At 41.5% G+C, this 15,827-nt stretch overlaps 1 protein-coding gene across 22 annotated transcripts in view; it reads right to left on the bottom strand.

Annotated features, from left to right (window-relative positions):
- Positions 1 to 15,827, bottom strand: part of LOC123792676 (uncharacterized) — a 205,638-nt gene that overhangs the window by 141,407 nt on the left and 48,404 nt on the right. The window lies entirely within an intron of this gene.

The following is a 15,827-nucleotide window of genomic DNA, read 5'->3' as shown; positions in this document are numbered from 1 at the left end:
TATTACAGATTAATTTGCTCATTCCAGCCCTGTCCTGAAGAAGAGAGCCAAAGACAGACATAAGGTCATTTATTTTCCACTCTATTTAATATGGATACTTAATTAATACTCATAGAAAGAATTAAACTCAGGGTATGTAATATGAATAAAACACCAAGTAGTGACAGGCATCCACACCACGTAATGTCTGAATTAGAGAAAGAGGAAAGACGAGGTGCCGTTTTTAAGAATGCACCATTTTGCAGACATTGTCCTAGACATCCATCTAGGTTCCTTAAACTCTTTTTGTAATGAAACACAGGATGTCCATTAGCAAACTGAAGGATCTACGTACCCTAAGAAACAAACCATTGCTGCCCCATTACCTGGGAGAGAGAACTGTGGAAGCACCTGGAACAGATTTAGGGTTTTGTCCCTCACAAGCCTTTCCAATAATGTGCACATTCATTGACTCTCACATTTGCATAGTACAGATAATAACAGCTCTCTGTTTCATGCTCAACGCTGAGGTCAATGTCACAAGAACCTGTTTAGCAACAATCCCCCTTTCAGGCAGTTCTGTGATCAGGTAGAAGAGAAGACTTGGAGAAGAAGGAACAGAAGCCATCCACTGCCCTGGGCTTGGAGCGCTCAAGCAGACAGCATTTCCAGACACACATACAGACATGGGGTGGGTTTCAGTATCGTCTGGGGAACTTTGAAAAACACAGATTAGATTTCATTGTCTTGGTCCAGGTCTCTAAATCAGAACCTGCCAGCCAGATATAAATATATACAATATACACAGAAATAAATATAATGCATATAAATAAATAAATAAATAAATAAATAAATAAATACACATAAAAAATATATATAGCTAAAACAGCTAAAATTTTAAAGGGAGATCTGGATACATATTACTGATTAGGAAATATTGCTAAAATTATCATCTTGGAAGAGCAAGAACACTAATAGCATATATATTTCCTCCTCCAATAACACCAGGAAATGTAAATGAGCAACTGCTAAATTAAACCAAAAAAAATTAGGACTATAGGGAATGTCCTTAAATATAAAAGAGTTTGGTCTCGTTGAAATGGGTTCTGAAAAATCCCCTCAAGGATGACTGTTCCTCAAAGAGATCTCATTTGAAAAAAAGGGGAAAGAAATTAATCTAAACACATATTAAAAATTCTTAAATAGGGGCACCTGGGTGGCTCAGTCAGTTAAGCATCTGCCTTCGGCTCAGGTCATGATCCTGGAGTTCTGGAATTGAGCCCCTTGTGGGGCTCTCTGCTCAGCAGGGAGCCTGCTTCTCCCCCTTCCTCTCCCTGCTGCTCCCCCTGCTTGTGCTCTCTCTCTGTCAAATACATAAATAAAATATTTTTTAAAATTCTTAAATAAGAGATAAATTCAGAGCATGATATGAGTTTTAGAAAAGATTCATGGTAAGGTTTTGGATTGTAATCCACTCACTGGTACATTTAAATTGTAATTTACAAATATTTGATGAGCCTAATTTGAGAAGGGATATAGTCATCTATTTACTCTCTAAAAATAAACTGATGCCTGAACCCTAAGTGTGGAAATCCGCAAAGGTGAATTTTCCAAAGTCACAACACTGAACAGATTAATCTTCTCATTGCCCATCAACTTCGCCCCCCTGTTGATGACAGCAGTTGCTTAAACCAGAAACATCATCTAAGACAAAGCTCCAATCATATGATGGATTGTGCGGGTCTTAGACAAGCAAGACCTGCGCAAAACTGCAGGAGCTTTGGGTCTTTTTTAACCAAGACAGGTCATTAAAAGAAATGAAAAGATGTCTTCTGGAGGCTTAATTAAGGAAGTTAATTCTAGGCCCCATCATAGGCCCATTAACCTTTCTCTGTTCCTAAAATATCTTATGTAATGTCAAAAAGAAGCAAAGATGGGAAAAGGAGCTGTGTAATTAAACCTACTTAACCTTAAAATGGAAATGTGTCAAGGGATAGAAGCAATTGGTATGAAGCTCCTAACCTGTATTTATGACCCCAAAACCCAGAACCCATATGCCTCGTCTTGCTATGCTTGACTCACATCCTCTTTGCTATGGGCTGGACAACTTGGCTGGCAAATTTACTTACTGTGTCTGACCTGAACGGTAAGTCAGTTCTCAAAGATGCTGGAAGGGCAGCACTAGTCTGGTACAGAGAACAAATAGCTTGCTGGTTTCTATACAGATTTCTTGCCACACAAACATTCTTCTGAAGTTCTTCAAGGAGATGGTTTCTCCTGACCCAGGAATACCTTTCCTCCCCATCCCATGAGAGCGTGGCCAGGCTGGGACTGAATCTGGTTAAAATCCAAGAGAACCTGATGTATGTATTTTTTTTTCTATGATGGTACATTGTCATGCATGTACATTCTTCCAGAATGCCAATGTATGTCTGGGTATAAAAGGGCAGAGGCATAGCAAGAATTTGGCTGCCTTCTCGACCCCAGCAGAACCTTGCATGAGGAGTGTGACTGGTGGATTTCGGCCCACTGGGAAACCGTTGCAGGGCCAGGGAAAGGGGATTATGATGGTCTCTTCCTTTCTTTCTTTCTTCTTTCTTTCTTTCTTTCTTTCTTTCTTTCTTTCTTTCTTTCTTTCTTTCTGTATCAAGTTTTATTTAAATTCTAGTTAGTTAACATACAGTGTAATATTAGTGGTTTCTGTTGCACTTAGTCACCTAACTTGTTCTGAGTTCTGTGCCTGGGGCCGCATCAGTAGGGACAGGAACATTCAGAACTAATTCAAAACCAACCTGAAATGTGGCAAGTTCCAAAACTTAACACAATCAGTCAGGTCTCTATTAAATGCCAGCAGATTATGCACATTACAGATGAATCGCGATGACTTTGGATTCTCAGGGGCCTCTCTACTGAGAGGGTATATGAGGGTTGACACACAATACAGGACACCCGTATTTTTATTTGCTAAATCTGGCAACCCTACCTGATATCCAACTGGTAATCATCACCCAACACCATTAAAACAGGACATTTTAGAGAGAACTTGGAAGGAGCCCTACTGCCTCATTTTACATATGAGGAAACCCAGACTCCCCCAGAGATTTTTGGCAGGTGGTGGGTGGTCTGCTCGTTCTTAAGACTCCTGGCCAGTCAGAGGCAGTGTTTGGAGCAGAATTCAGTCTGTTTTATATCCGTTTAATTCCCCACCACCCAAGCTGTTTCTCTAATAACAATGCAATATTTTTATTGTTGTTATTATGTTGTTTAACTAGGCTTTCCAAAAATCTGACATTTCTTGAACATTACCCTCTTCTAGCCTCTATGCTAAATTCTACAGACAAAAAGGAGTACCACGTTCTGTCCTAAACCTAATAGTTTTTAGAATTTAAATTGGTTACGTGCTAAGGAAAATAAAAATTTTAATTCTTTGAATACAGGCAAAGAACCCCATAATAATTTTCTCAAGCCCAAATATAAAGATGCTCTTGTATAGATACTATTTTTTAAGTATTTGGACCACTGTATCTATCAGTTAATCATCGATGCTGGTATTCCAGGCAAAGGTTGTAAATATAGTCGAATCTCAGCCAAACATTAGATCACTCTGTTCTGCAAAGTCCGCTGGGAGAGATTATTCAAATCCAGTTGGAACTTGCTTCATACCTTCGGTCACTATCCTTCCAGAACCTTCTTTATACACTTGTACTAGGAGATGTGGTATGAAAATCCATTATGTATAGAAGTCTCTCATTCACTTAGGAAGACATGAATGGAAAAAATAGCCTTGGCTATGTTCAAGATCATTCTGTTCCTCTCTGGCTATCTCATGCTACTGTGAATATTATCTGTGCAAGTGCCCTTTTTATTTCGGATACGATTTCCTCAGGTTTTCTCTCAGAAATAACTGATTTTGCACCTTATTGTATAATATAGTCTTGGGCTTTGAGATAACATCAGCATCACATACTATATAAATGAGTTTAATCTAGGACTTATACAATACTAATATTAATCTGGGAGCACCTGGGTGGCTCGGTCAGTTAAGTGTCTGCCTTTAGCTTGGGTCATGATCCTGGGGTCCTGGGATCGAGTCCCACATCGGGGTCCTTGCTCAGCAGGGAGCCCGCTTCTCCCTCTCACCCCCCCCCGCTCATTTTCTCTCTCTTTCAAATAAATGAATAAATAAATAAATAAATAAATAAATAAATAAAATATTTTTAAAAATACTAATATTAATCTAGTTGGAAATTCAGGGTTGTTTTTTTTTTTAAGATTTTATTTATTTATTCGACAGAGATAGAGACAGCCAGCAAGAGAGGGAACACAAGCAGGGGGAGTGGGAGAGGAAGAAGCAGGCTCCCAGCAGAGGAGCCCAATGCGGGGCTCGATCCCATAATGCCGGGATCACGCCCTGAGCCGAAGGCAGACGCTTTAACCGCTGTGCCACCCAGGCGCCCCTGGAAATTCAGGTTTTATTCATGTCTTTAAAGAGTTCCTATTTTTAGATGATCAGTGTTATCAACAGAATTGTGACCTCCCAAAATTCACATGTTGAAGCCCTAACCCCTGGTGTGACTGTATTTGGTGACAGGGCCTTTAAAAAGGTATGGGTAGGGTCACCCAAGGGCTCAGTGGCTTAAGGATTTGACTATTGATTTGAGCTCAGGTCATGATCTCAGGCTCTTGAGATCAAGCCCTGCGTCAGGCTCCACGCTGGGCATGGAGCCTGCTTAGGATTCTCTCTCTCCCTCTCACCCCCTCCCCATCAAGCACATACACAGATGTGTGTTCTCTCCCTCTCTTTCTAAAAAAAATAAAAAATAAACAAGTAAATAAAAATAAAAAGGTGCAGGTAAATGAAGTCATAACAGTGGGGCCCTAATTCACTATGACTTGTGTCCTTACAGGAAGAGGAAGAGACACCAGGAATGCGCACGTGCAGAGAAAAGGCCAGGTGAAGACACAGCAAGGGGGCGGCTCTCTGCAAACCAACAAGAAAGGCTCAGAGGAATCCAACCCTGCCAACACCTTGATCTTGGACTTCTAGCCTCCAGACTTGTGAGGAAATCAATTTCTGTTGTTTAAGCCGCCCAGTCTGCAGTCTTTAGTTATGGCGGCCTGAGGTGACTAATACAATCACAATGACGCTTGTGAGCATTAACCAAATAATTATTGGAGTGTAAGAGAGGTGAAAGCAAGAATTCGATCTTGTTCGCTGCAAAATTCACACCTCACATAGTGCCTAACACACAACTGGTCCCGAATAAACAGCTGACACAATAAAAGAATGAACAAATGAATGGATTTAGACCCATGCGCCACCAAAGCAGTACCAGCCATGCGATGTAACCACAGTGTGAGAGAAGGAAGCAGAGGCTTGGGAGCCAAACAGACTGCATTCATTCTTCTCCACCTGCGGACTTGGGAAGTTCCATAGCCTTTTGTTTTTTTTAATTTTTTTTATTATATTATGTTAGTCACCATACAGTACATCCCTGGTTTCTGATGTAAAGTTCGATGATTCATTAGTTGCGGATAACACCCAGTGCTCCATGCAATACGTTCCATAGCCTTTTTAACGTTAGTTCCTTGTCTGTCAATTGACAAAAGTAATGTTTTTATCATGTAGTTGTGGAGATTAATTGAGATAATGCACCTGGTGTGTAAGAAGCACATGGAAAGTGACAGGTGCTATGAGTACAATATTAGCGATGGCTGACCTTCCATGTTTTCATGCATTTATTCATTCAACAACTTTTTATTGAGCAAGCCCCTTCTAGGCACCCAGCGTTGTTCCTGGCATTGAGAATAAAATGGGTAATGACACAGAGTCTTAGCTCACATGTGCCTTCTGTTCTAGAGAGCAGAGTCAAAGACAATGGGAAATAATAAAGTAATTTCAGAGACTGGTAAGTGCCACGAAGAAAACAAAGCAGAATAATGTGATGATGATGGAGTATGGAAATCTCTCTGGGAAGGAGACATTTGAGGCTGAGTTCTGAGTGATGAGAAGTCAGCCTGGAGAGTGTCTGGGGGAAGAGCATTGCAGAGTGAGCAGCTGGTACAAAGGGCCTAAGGAGGGATGGCTTCAGCATCATCAGGGAACAGAAGAAGGCCAGTGTGGCTGCAGTGTAGTGAGCAGCGTGGAGAGAGGTACCAGATAAAGTCAGAGAAATTAGCTGCAGCCAAATTATATAAGGACTTATAGGCCAGGGTGAGGTATTTGGATTTTTTTCTAAATGTAATGGAAAAATCACTGTAGAGTTTCAAGCAGGAGTGTGAAAATGAGTTGATTTATGGTAAAAACAATATTCTGCGGCTCTCAGGGTGACAGGTGGTAGAAATGCAGGAGTGGATGTAGGGGGTTGCTCAGGGGTCATGTCCGGTAGTACGAAAGAGAGGGCCCTGGCTGGGGCTCTGGTGGTGGCAGAGCTGGATAATGGATGAATGGTGACCTTCATGAAGACAGATGGACAGAACCTCCAATGGGTTGAATTTGAACAGAATGAGAGGATCAAGGATGACCCTTAGGATTCAACTTAAAGAATCGAGTGAGATAGTGCCATTTATTACAATCAGCTGGGGGTGGGAAGAGGCGGGAGAGTCAATGGAGATGACATTGACCCTGACTTTGTCTCTATTTATCAATACAGTTGACGCAGCTTTCATGGCCTCGCCAGCGGTAGCCTGTCTCTTAAGAAAAATCACTGGAGCTTAGTTGTCAATATTGCAGATGCATTATCAATTCATTGATCATTGCTAAGCCTCACACTTTAAGTAGCAGTGTGAAAAAAGGATCTGGGAGAAGCTTGGGTTTGTCATTACACTCCTCTTCCAGGCCTTGGTTTTCTTCCCTATGGAATGAAGCTTTTGTGTGTGTGTGTGTGTGTGTGTGTGTGTGTGTGTGTGTGTGTTTGGGTATTTCCCAACTGAACCATATCACCTCTCCTCACTCTAGAGAAGCAAAACCAGAGCAGGGGGATCCCCTAGGAGCCACAGGATGGAAGAGCAGATAATGGTCAATACTTGCCCATTGCGCCCCTCGTATAGACTTCAGAGTTCTTGCTCTCCCTGGCTCCCTCCTTGCTACTTCTCCTTTCTCTCTCAGGCGTCAGGTTCACCGCATCATCTCCTTCACGTAGGGTTCATATGGCTGCCAGTGGCCGGCTTTAATTAGAGCACGGTACTGAGCATCATTATAATGTCGGTGGTGTTAAATTTCAACGTACTCAGATACCGTGAGCTGAAGTCACAGCTCATGACAGCCACAGGGAAGCTAGCGTTGAACTAAACTGGGAGATAATTAAAACAGGCAGGAGCAGAGATTGTTCATACTGGCCTCTCCTGCACTCCGACCCAACCACCCCCTTTTGGTGTCATGTCTTTCTTCCTTTGTCTTATTCATTTTCTCTCCAGCAAGGTTACTCTGAAGTGGGCACCTAACAAGGATGACAATGCTACGAGCGAGAAAAGCAAGCAACTAGAAATACAAAAGGTTTGTCCTGAGAAGCTGCCTCTTATGGTTTTAAAATCATTCTGAAATAAAACAAGAGTGGATTACCCAGGTAACAAGCATGCCTTCCTAGTTTAAAGACTTCATTAGTCTTCATGTTGTATCTACATGAGGGTGAACAGAGTTTTCTTCCATTATACTAAGGAGAGAGAAGAGAGGCACAAGTAGTAGCTAACTGAAAATCACTAACAAATAGTTTTGGAATTTACTTAGTGAAAATGCATCAGCCGTGTGTTCCCCCCCGCCATTAACCACCACCGTCACCTAAGCTTCAGTAAAGTGCAAAGACCTTTGATTGGCGAACAGAAAACTTGCCTCTACGTGGCTTGGATAAATCAGTTAGCCTTGTCAGAAATCAAGGTAAAGCAGGATTCTAGGAGATGCCATTGTGAGCTATTATACAAAAAGGCAAGTGGATGACTTAACGTCAGGCCCAAAATAGGGAAATTTGGAAAACAGCCCTGAAATACACGGATGATCCCACTTCCAAACTGAAATCAGTTTAGACAAAAGTAAGCTCTAAGATGAAAATCAACCAGGTGTGGCGATAGAGAAATAAGTAAGGGGAGGGGGTGACCAGGAGAGGTTAAATTTAAAACGAAGAGTGGAAAATGAGGAGGAACCAGGCTAAGAGCCAGAAAGGGAAAGAAAACAACAGGTGCAAAGCTCCTGGTGTAGGAAAGAGCTTGGTGTGTTCTAGAAAGTGTCAGAAAGCCAGAGAAGGCTGAATAATGGTGCAAAGGGGGACAGGAGCCTGGAATGAGGTTGGGGAGTTTAGCACATGGGCAGGAGCCATGACCCACACAGTATTTAAGGCAGGGGAAGGAGTTTAAATGTCTTCTAAGTAGAACTGGAGGTCACTGAAAGATGTAAGCACAGGAAGGACCCAAGTTGGTTTTGCTTTGCTTTGTTTTGCTTTGCTTTTTACAGATCTCTCTAGGTACTATCTAGGAATGGTTTATCAGGGGTGGGTGGAAGGGCAGAGGGGGAGCAGGGAAATAGATTAGGGAGCCCCTGCAGGTCCCTGGCCAGGAGAAAATGAGGACTTGGGCTAAGATGGTGGCAAGAGGAGATGAGGAGGAAAAAAACAGCTTGAAGTATGTTGTAGATGTACGATCAAGAGGACTTGCTCATAGACTGGATGTTGGCAATGATGGAAGGACAGAAATTAAGGGTCACTCCTAAGTTCCTGGTCTGAGCCTATGGGTGGCTGCTAAGGCCCTTTGTCTTTAGAGGTAGGACTGGGAGGGATGAAGGGTGGGTGCAGCAAGAATGAGTTTGAGAGCAGGAGAAAATCAAGAGTTCCATTTTGCATATCTTAACACTGGGATTCCCCTGCGTATCTAATTACAGTATCATCTGTAGTCAGTTGTATAGTAAAATATATGAATCTGGTGCTCAGAGGAAGGGGCAGGAATGAAGATATAGATCTGGGAGCATCAACATGGTGATGATATGTAAAGTCCTTGGGTCGGATGAGGTCACCTCAGGAGAGAGTAGTCACAGAGACGAGAGGATGACCCAGAGCTCAAATAGAGGAAGAGTCTCTTACCTCCATGATAGGAAGTAAGGGTGAATCAAGGCGTGACACCAACGCAGAGCGAATGGAACAGAAAAGAGAGACAGCGAGAGAGAATAGGTTTCCCACCCCAGTGCCTCCCCAGAAAACTACAATCAAACCTTGTGAAGATTAAGTGAAATAATGCATTGAAGAACAATTAGTGAACTACAACTTATCATTACATATGTGTACAATTATAAACTTATTGTCTGATCCTGGATTTATTTATATGTTTACTGCTGTTCTTCTCACTAAGAGGTAAATTCCTAAGGTCAAAGAAGTCATTATGTCCACTGATAGTTCTAGAACAAGTAAGTGTTGGCTGACAGATTGACTGTTATTCTTACTGTAGTCAAGAGAATAACTGGCCAATGCCTGCTTCAGGTTGGCTTCTGATAAACCATCATTCAGTCCTGGCTGCTTCCTGTAATTTCACATTTCCCGGGCAGACATCAGAACTCTTTAATCCTGATGAAAGTATGTGGCAGAAGCTCCTTTTCTCAAATCGATATGAAGAGGAGAGATGCTCATCTGCTCAGGAGGAGGTTTTTTCCCTTTGCCAAGAAAATTCAAAATCACACACAGGAACAAAAGAACTCACTTGAACTAAAAGGAAACAAGCATTTCACAAGAAGTCTTGTAAGAGCTCTGGACTTCTGCATTCTTCCGTTAGGGGAACATCAATATGGCAGGCTATCACTGAGAGCAGAGCAAATATTCCTGGAGAATTTTGTGAGAACAACAACAAGATGAATTTTACTTTATCCTCAAACAAGTTGTTCTTGTCTATTTTTCAAAGAAGATTTTTTTCTTTGCTTCTGTCTTTTTTTCTAAGATTTATTTATTTGAGAGAGAGAGAGCACAAAAGGAAGGGGCAGAGGGAGAGAGTATCTAGAGCACACTCCACGCTAAGCGCTGAGCCAGACTCGGGGCTCTATCTCAAGACCCTGAGATCACGACCTGAGTGGAAAGCAAGAGTTGGAGGCTTAACTGACTGAGTCACCCAGGCGCCCCTGCTTCTGTCTTTTTAAGGCCATATACAACCTCAAGACAAAAAAAGTAAGATACTCTCACTTTTATTAGGAATTCACCCTTTTTTCTCATAGGACTTCTAAACTTCCTCCTCCATGTACATGACTTTCAGGGAATCTGAGGTAAGAAAAGATCAGTCTCTTATTGCCAAAGAGGAAGAGGTTTAGAAGCGAAGCTATCTCACCAGCAAACAATAGAGTGTACTTCCAAAACATGTTTTGGGAAGATGCACACTACCCTCTCCTCTGCTAACGATAAACTCCACGACAGTAGACAACATCTGAAAGGTCTAGCCTAAGAACTATAAGTGATAACAGCCTCACATATACAGAAGTTGTCTAGATTTTGTAATCAAAGAGAATCATGATTTGTTCGCTGTGGACCTTGGACAAATTATTTCTTTGTGTCTCTTTTTAAATTCATCTTAAAGATGGATTGATACCACTTATCTTGCATGGTTGTTGTGAGGTTTAGATATAAAGCACAAAGAGTTGGTATAAAGCATGGTGGAAGAAGATAAGGGATGGGAGCAGGTGGCTAGAAGACTTATGGAAAACAGGAAGATATAGTCATGACACCCCATACTATTTTTGAGCCCTACTGTATGTTTAGAACTGAGATAGTACTTTCATGAAAATTAAGACATTTTCAAGTGACTCAGTAGGGGGTGATGGAGCTGGGACTCATACCCAGGCATTTGGAGCCCAGAATTCCTGGTCTTTCCCACTACAATATACTGCTTGCCTCCTAGGAACAGAGAAGACAAATACATGAAAATCAGGATACTTGAGCTCCAGTGTTCATTTCCCACAAATTAAGTCATTTGGTCCTGGGAAAGTCATCAAATTTCTGTGGCCCTTAGTCTTCCCAACCGTAAAATGGGGATGCTGGATACTACTGGATCGCTAAGGTCATATCTCCTTTACAATCCTGTGGTCCCGTGACTTTTTTCCAGTTTTATTTAGATATGATTCACCTATAACGCCGCATTGGTTTAAGGTTTACAACTAATGATTCAATATGTATATAATGTGAAATGATCACCACAATAAATTTGGTTAACATCCATTGCCGCACATAATTTCAACTTTGTGTGTGTGATGAGAACTTCCAAGATGTAGTAGCAACTTTCAAATATGTAACACATCACTGTTAACTACAGTCCCCATGCTGTACGTTATATCCCTAGGACTTATTTAACTTATAACTGGAAGTTTGTACCTTTTAATTGTGGTCCTGTGGTTTATACTTGCTTTAATCAACTAAGGTCATTCGGCTTTTCAAAACTGGTGAATTATTTGGCTGACAGAGCAGAAAGCATGAAAATCTGTAAGATGAACCAGGTCTCAAGCAGGCAAAAAAAAAAAAAAAAAAAAAAAAAAACGCAACAAAAAAACCAAACCACTGGTTCTACCTTGAACCTGAAGAAATGAAAGGATGTAGCATTTGTCTGACATAATAATGGGGCATTCTACTGTTCTATCTCATAGTCTTGACCTCTAGAGTTTCCTGCCAGACTCAGACATGAAATGTCTTCAACGATGAACAGCAAGGAAAAGGGGTGGATATGAAGAGGTGAGGGCAGATCTGGAGAGCAGCCAAAGACACAATCACAGCCCGGTCATGACCATACCCATCACACCTGTGGGAAAGCTGGGCCAATCCTTCCCTAGAAAACAGAGCACTCCTGGGGCAAAATCAGGGTTGGGAGCCAAATGTCTAACGTGCTGATCCTTTCCTTTGACTTTTCTGCTGAATAGCTTCACGTAGGCATCAAAGATCAGATTTTCTTGATCCAACATGATTTGGCCTCAAATTTTCAGGTATAGAATGATGGTGTCCCCTCATCCCCCGCTTAAACGTAATGATGAAGTCCCATCAGGAATGGCTGACAGAAAAAGCCCTGTCGTGGCTCCAATCTAAATTGTTGAAGCATCAGAATTATATGGTGCTTTTATTATCTTGTGGAATGCATGTCCCTGGGGTACTCCTTTGAGTTCAACTAAAATGACAGTTTAATTCTCAGTAAATGAGTGCTAATTAAAATGCTGGGGGAAAGACTGTCATAATTGAATAATGAGAATAATGCAGCGTACATTTGTTTAAAGGTTCCTGGAAGCTGAATTTAGGGATCAAAAAATGGTCTCTAGGAGCTCACAGGCAAAACCAACTCTCTAAAAAGTGTTCATCGCTCCGTGTGCGTATTCACTAAACTAAGTTTTTATCTTGGGTAGGAAGTGTTTTAAAGCTGCTATGAGCGTGTACGTTCTCCCTTCACATCTGTCTCTCGCAAATGTCGGTGAACGTGTTCCTCACCGTAGATTTTGCGAAATGTAGGCTAGAGCGGAGCCGCTGGGGTGGAAATCTGGTTTTGATCTGCTCTTACACACGTAGCTGTGATTGCCTCTCTAGATTCAATCTCTAGAATGGAATACCCTTGACACACGAACCCTTTTAGAAAACTGCAGAATTAAGACAATGCCAAGAGGAGAAGCGTTCAGAAGGAAACGATATGGTTTTGCGGAAAGAGCGTTGGTTTCTAACCTTAGCCTTGCTGATAATTGTAAGACAGGATGTAAATAATATAGATCAGACCTTGATCATTGAGTTAAACCTGTTTGGAGACTAAAATGAAATAATACATTATGAGTAAGTGTAAAAGAAAAAAATTACAGAAATGAAGTAAAACTGTAGCATTTGGTTGACTCTGGTATAAATAATGTGAGGCTTTTATTTATTTTCCTAATTCAGATGATCCTGGTACATAGATACATTCTAACAGGTTAGACGCACTTGGCCAAGCTCATTACAGTAGCATGGGGCCAGGGAAATCTGAATTATCCTAAAATACAAAATTTATCCTTCGTCCCACACAATGTCCAATTTATATACCCACCCCCACCCCCAGCTGCTGAGATAATTGGATTGACTTTCATGCTTCTGGGTTTCTCCGTTTCCTTTAGCCCTTCCACTCTAGTCATAGTTAATTTCAAAGGCTTCAGGATTGTATTGAGTCTAACCTATTCAGTGAGTTTCTGTCCTGTCCTTAAAGATCTATGGGAAAAATAAATTCTATAACCTCCTTCGATGCCTAACAACTTTTACAGTGAGTAAATTCTGTACAATCTGAATTCCTTGATTGTGAAAAAATGTCCCCAGGGCCACCCATTGGGAGGCCTCCCATACACTTACTAATCCAACACAGCTTAGAGGCCTTGACAGCTCCAGCAGCGCTGCTTAGACACCCCCCTTATGAATATGCAAAGACAATCTTTCACTTACAAAAGAAACTGATATAGCCATTATGGCCTGTGGTTAATCAAACCTCTATTCACTTCCCTCTGCTTTGAGAACCGTCATCAAGAAAACGTGTTGCTAAGCAAACTTAGCAGTAAGGACCTGGTTCCCGTAAAAATGATTGCCTAGAGGCCAGCTTGCTTAGAAGTAAGGATCCTGGTGTGGGTTGTTGGGTTTTTTTTTTTTTCAGCCTCTAATTTGATTTCCTATGAAATCTAAGCTCATCATTCAGTTAAAGGAAGATTTGAAAGTTGCTCACACATTCCTCATTTTAACAAGATAGAGTTTATATACACACAAATACACACGCACGCACGCACACACACACACTCATTCACACCAGGTCCTTCTACTTGCTTCTGTAACTGCTTCCTGGAAAACGTCCAAGCTTAGGCCAAGGAAATGCATAATAGAGAAGCTGCTGACTTTCCAAGCATCTGGTGAATTCACAACTTTCATTGAGCCTTACATAATGTATCATCAATATTCATTCTTTCATAGACATCTATCTTAGTCATTCCCACCTCCCCCAGGAAACACGGTCAAGAGAAAACATAAAGGACACTCTATCACAAATTCTTAATGAACAGCACATAGGAGCAAAAATTCACTTCCTTGCTTTGCAACTAGTTTTCAGTGTAACCTTTAAAGATCACTTAAACCTAGCTGTGCCATGGATTCCTTAGCCCCAGAATGGAGAATAACACTTTCTGTGACACCAAGATGAGTCTTGCAGCCTACCCACACAATAGAATAGCACCCTCCCAGACTACCTGGATTATCAGGTTCCATCTAGGTTAGTCAAAAGCCATGTTTTGTAGGATCTAGGTACTAATTTCCTCTAGCAAGTGGTGGGCCAGTGGTACATGTGGGGTTCTGACTAATCAGTTTTGATTAAATAAATGAGTAAGAAAATGGTTAATGTAATATTTTCCATTAGTTCAATGGTGGCCATAGGTCAGTGTTTCTCAGAATGTAGTCTTGAATCATCTGAGAACTTACCGAAAACGTATCAAAAAGCCCTGCTTGGGGCTTGCTGAATCCCAGCCTCTACTGGTGGGGCTCACTGGTGTGAAATTTTAATAATGGTTTAAAATGGTTCTCAGGCACATGTGGGTTATAGAGAACTTCTGCTTGGCTTTTTTGTCTCAAAAGCAACATTTCTGGCTTGGCTGGAACTCTTCAGTCAACCTGAAACAATGATGGTTCTAATATGTGAAGAACCCTCGTTCCAAAGGCTTCGTGTTCCTTCTAGGTTTGACGACCCATATTTTTGATATTCCAAAAACCTGTCAGTAATGCCAATGCCTAGGTGACTATTTGGTGGTTCGATCCATCTCTGATGTCAGATGCATGAAGTTGGGTTCTCTTTTATCTGTTTTGCCATCAGATTGACATGGATTGATTAGTTAAGATTTTACAATAAAGAGAAGCTAATGGATCTTTGAGTCAAGTGGTGCGTGTGTATGTATGTGTGTGTGTGTGTGTGTGTGTGTTCTTATGTGTGTCATTTAAATGCTTTGATTTTCTTTTGTTTTGACTTTATTCAATTAATTTATCAGCTTGCAACTAGTCAAGTGTGACTTCTTAATAGCGTGGGTCATGCTTACTCCTTCAATCAACTCTTGGCATGTAACGCTCCTATCTTCTTCCCTGAACATTTGTATAAGACCTCTACCTGTTTTGTCTACATCTTATGGAAAGGGTTCTTTGTGGGGCACTTGTAAACTTTTCTACTCAGTCATGAGTAAAACATGTGAAAGTACACTCTAGTAAATATTTAGGTTTACATTCCTCAAAGTTATGCTCCTCAGGGGTGCCGTGGCATAGCTTTATGAAGGACCCCCCTCCCCCCAATAACAGTTGATAGGAGTCAGGATCTCATCTAAGCCCTCAGAGAAGTTTTTCATGCAGTCTTCTCTCATAGAATTGACACGTTTGGCACTCTGTCAACATTGTACTTCCAGTTCCTGTGACATGATTAAAATTCCTTGAAGGTAGTGAATGATGGGATTTTTTTCTTCTTTCATTCCACCCTGTCTCTCCCAAAACCATCAGGAAAAATCCAAGAGAAGATGCTCAAGTCTATGTAGGTGGCAACGCACTCATGTGACTTAATAATTAAATATAACTCAGTTTCTCAGACCTCAAAGACCAGAGAGTTAAAATAAAACATGGGGAGAAGAGTACACACTGAGTCCCCCTGGCAAATCTGCTGGAGCCTCAGCTCTTCTAGGACCACCTCAGGGCCTCTGGATAGCTCACTACTCTCCCTGAAAGGCTGCCCGTCCCCTCTGATGGTGCTGATGAGTCTCTCCCCTGCTGGATGGCCTACATTCAGGCTACCCTGGGATCTGTGGATTTCATTGTTGATCACCACTGTTGTCGGTCTGCTCTCTCCCATGAGCTCCCTGATTCTACAGTTACTTTGGTCCTTGTATGGTC

Source organism: Ursus americanus, chromosome 16 (genome assembly GCF_024610735.1).
Source record: "Ursus americanus isolate L20-20 chromosome 16, mUrsAme1.1.p, whole genome shotgun sequence".
Classification (NCBI taxonomy): Eukaryota; Metazoa; Chordata; class Mammalia; order Carnivora; family Ursidae; genus Ursus; species Ursus americanus.
Note: the sequence above shows the minus strand (reverse complement) of the source record. Positions and strands in the feature narration are given on the sequence as shown.